This window comes from Acanthopagrus latus, chromosome 8 (assembly GCF_904848185.1).
Source record: "Acanthopagrus latus isolate v.2019 chromosome 8, fAcaLat1.1, whole genome shotgun sequence".
Classification (NCBI taxonomy): Eukaryota; Metazoa; Chordata; class Actinopteri; order Spariformes; family Sparidae; genus Acanthopagrus; species Acanthopagrus latus.
Genome location: NC_051046.1, coordinates 21768748 through 21772052, shown reverse-complemented (window position 1 = coordinate 21772052; position 3305 = coordinate 21768748). Strand labels below are relative to the sequence as shown.

The 3305-nt window shown below is 40.0% G+C and overlaps 1 long non-coding RNA gene across 2 annotated transcripts; it reads right to left on the bottom strand.

Annotated features, from left to right (window-relative positions):
- Positions 1 to 1453: 1453 nt before the first annotated feature.
- LOC119024819 lies at positions 1454 to 2928 on the bottom strand. Of its 2 annotated transcripts, XR_005076615.1 has the most exons (4): positions 2787 to 2928; positions 2380 to 2469; positions 2030 to 2221; positions 1454 to 1814 (listed from the first exon to the last, which is right to left on the bottom strand). It is a non-coding gene; the product is annotated as an uncharacterized LOC119024819 (long non-coding RNA). The 2 variants fall into 2 exon arrangements; XR_005076614.1 differs by having other exon boundaries at positions 2380 to 2876.
- Between the last annotated feature and the right edge of the window lie 377 nt (positions 2929 to 3305).

Genomic DNA, 3305 nt, shown 5'->3' with positions numbered 1-3305 from the left:
ACTCCTGTCACCGGGCCATTGACCAGAAAGACTAAACACTAAGAGCTTTTTGTGATATCCTTTTAACGTTGTATTTTAGACTTTGCCTGCCTCACAGAACCAGCAGTTAAAGGTCCTGTTTGTAACATAGTTGATTACTGAATCTCATTCCCAACCTGTCAAATACTGATGCTTTGGGTCGGTCCGTCGGTCCAGTCACCAATGCAAAGCGTCAATATTTCACGAGTTGGGCATGAGACTAGATAATCAACTTTCTTACAATTTTGACCTTATACAGGTTGGTCGATTTTCAACTCGATTCTTGATTGAATTGTCTTCACAGTCCTAAAATATCCCTCTGCCACCAGCTACAATTCCAAAACGCTCAATATAGTATGATTCCTGTGTCTGTGTCGCTTGTTTGTTTTCTTAACAGCTATAGGGGGGATTTCACACTAAAATGGCAGTCTGTTTGGAAGGAAATTAGTTGAGAATCAGATATTTGTTGTACTCTAAGGCAGCTAAATATAGAGCTATGGAATCAACCACAAAAGCAAATGGAGGAGGCTGCTGAAAGAGAGGCCCTGTGACCCAAATAAAGTTTCCATGATGAGCCAAAAATACTTTTGGTAAATAAGTAAAAGCCTAAAGAGACAAAAGTATTCAGATAGAGCACTTTTCAACATAATCTCATGTCAAAAAGTAGTCACTATTCTTGGAAACTACCCATAAAAGGAATGGTGTAGAACACGTTGCATCAATGGGGAAATGCAGCCTTTTTTTTCTTAGTTAGGTAAGTAATTGCATGGTGTACCAAGACAAAGGTATATGATAATTAGACCTGGATGTGAAGACTAGCTAGCTATTCCAAGATATCATGCAAGCAAAAATTATTTTGACCTTGTGATTCCCTTAGTCTCTCAACAAAACAGAAGTTGAGGACTGAAAAGTATAAACTAAATCAAGAGTTTTCCTTTACAGAGCTCGTGCAACTGTCTCTAATGAAAACTTCTGTCTTTCTTCATTTTGCCCTCTTGAAAAAGACACGAATATATTCACACCCTGACCTGGCTGGACTAATCCACCTTTCTCTAGACAAAATTGTATTGTGATAGTGAGATGAATCATTGTACCATTAACAATTATTTGATACATTCAAGAAAAAAAAAACTGTCTATTGCCAGTTCAATTACATTTTTGAACGTTTCTTCTTTTAATTAATAGTTTTGCTTTGTGGTATAACTTTTTTTTACTGAATGTGTCCTCTTGCAAAAACAAACACTTCCTTTGAGACTTTTTAAAGACCACCTGTTTCTCCTTGATTCATTGTAAACTGGCTATGGGTAATATCATGGGTAACTAGTAATAATTCTAAAGTTGTTTAAAATCACATTCTGTCAGTATTTGTGGATTTACATTGAGCATATGGTGCTGAGGAGAGAAACAATTCCAGCAATGAAAAATCCAACAAACATTTCATTTAAATACTGAGCATTTAATAGAGAGCAAACAAAATACCACAGATTGTTTATATTCACCCTGGCCTGAACCCTAATACTTGAAGGTTCAGCGGGGTGTCTGTGGATCTGGAACCACATCAGGTCATCTGGTCAGGCTTTTCATCCAGGCTGGGCTGCTCCTTTATATAAATCCTGGCCTGAACCTCAATAGATGGCGGCTCAGCGGGGGGGTGCTGGTGGAGATAACACCACAGGAGAGGGTTTCTCTGCACTGGATGATACCTGCTCCTCAGTTGCAGCCAAATCTTAGAACCTCCTGGTGCATCTCTGTGAATCTTGATGTACTTCTGGATAGTGCTGAGGACTTTAGGGTGTCTGTAGGTTCAAGTCATCGAAATGAATTTTAAAAACACTTCAGAATATCACAGACATATTGAATTCAATACTGTAATTAAACTGTTGTCAAATGTGACTTTGTGCGAAATTAGGAGGTACAGCCTCAGGAGAGTTGAGGAGCATCTTTGCATTTACCAGCATCAGAACCCTCCAGTGAAAACTCCCAAAGACAGAAACAAAACAGAAAGTTTCACCTTGCTGGTCTTCTTCATTAGTGTGACATGAGTAGGGTCCAAGGTGAAGTGCTGGAGTGTCTGTATGTGTCTCAGCAACTCTCCGTTCTCTCAGCGTAGTTTTGCTCCCCTCCAAAATGAAGTTAATCAGATTTTCAGCAGTCATCTCTGGTTTCCCTGCTGAAGCCTGAGAAACTCCATCGCCAGCGCAATCTAAAAAACACAAAGGAGATGAGTCATCTTCAAGCATGTTTAAGCAAAATGTATCTGGCATTTTGAATTTGTGCGGGCTTGGCAAAGTCTATGACCCAGTAAAACCCCCTCGGTATATGTGGCTATAAAGGATGATGTTATTCTATTGTTCTTCTTACTGTCTTTTTCCAGAGTTGTCTTATTTAGCTTTAAGCACATGGCGTTCTGACAGGAAGGCTTTGACACTGCACATAGACACTAAAGAGACGCTGAGGGGAGTTACAAAGCCAAGCTGTATTTAGTGGCCTGGGATGAGAATACGTTGAAAAACACATGCTTGTGAACACAAACTGATTTAATCAGACTAACAACACATCTGCAAAAAGCACAGATGTAAGAGAACGTCACCCTACTGGGCGCTTAACAATCCTCGGCAATCTCTATCACACGGACATAAACAGAAGGAGTAACAAGGTGCTAATCAGGCAATCAGCCCAACGCTTGTTGTCGATGCTGCCAACTACAGCCCTCATCAGTACGTTTTTATACTTTCAAAAATAACTTTTCTTTACAGGCTGCCACAAACCTAAGAACTATGCTCATGCATGCTCTTTTGAGTAATTTCTTCTAACTGTCATGACTCTGGATTTATGTCTCTGTATTCATGTTGTTGAGTGTCTTGTGTCTCATGTGTTGATTTTCCAGGCCCTCTTGTGTCATGTGTCCTGTAAGTTCTCCTGTGTATTTTCCTAGTTGCAGTCTGTCTCCCTCTGTCTGTCAGTGTTTTGTCCTCCGTGCTCCTCCCTCTCGTTACATCACCTGGGCTCCTCCCTCCTCTCTCCTCACCTGTTCCTTGTCTGGTCATTAATCTGTGTATTTAGTCTGTGACTTCCCTGTACTCCTTGTCCGGTCACTGTTTCTTTCTTTCACATGGTATGTGTTCTGAATTTTGAATTCTGGTTTTCTGATTCTTTGATTTGAAGTTTGCTTTTTGTTTGCACTTTATCTAGCATTTTTGCCTCAGTAGCTACTTTGCCTTTTGTTCCCTTGTCTGGTTTTTTTTTTTTTTTTTTTGGCACCGGACTTCCTTGGTTTTTGTATCCTT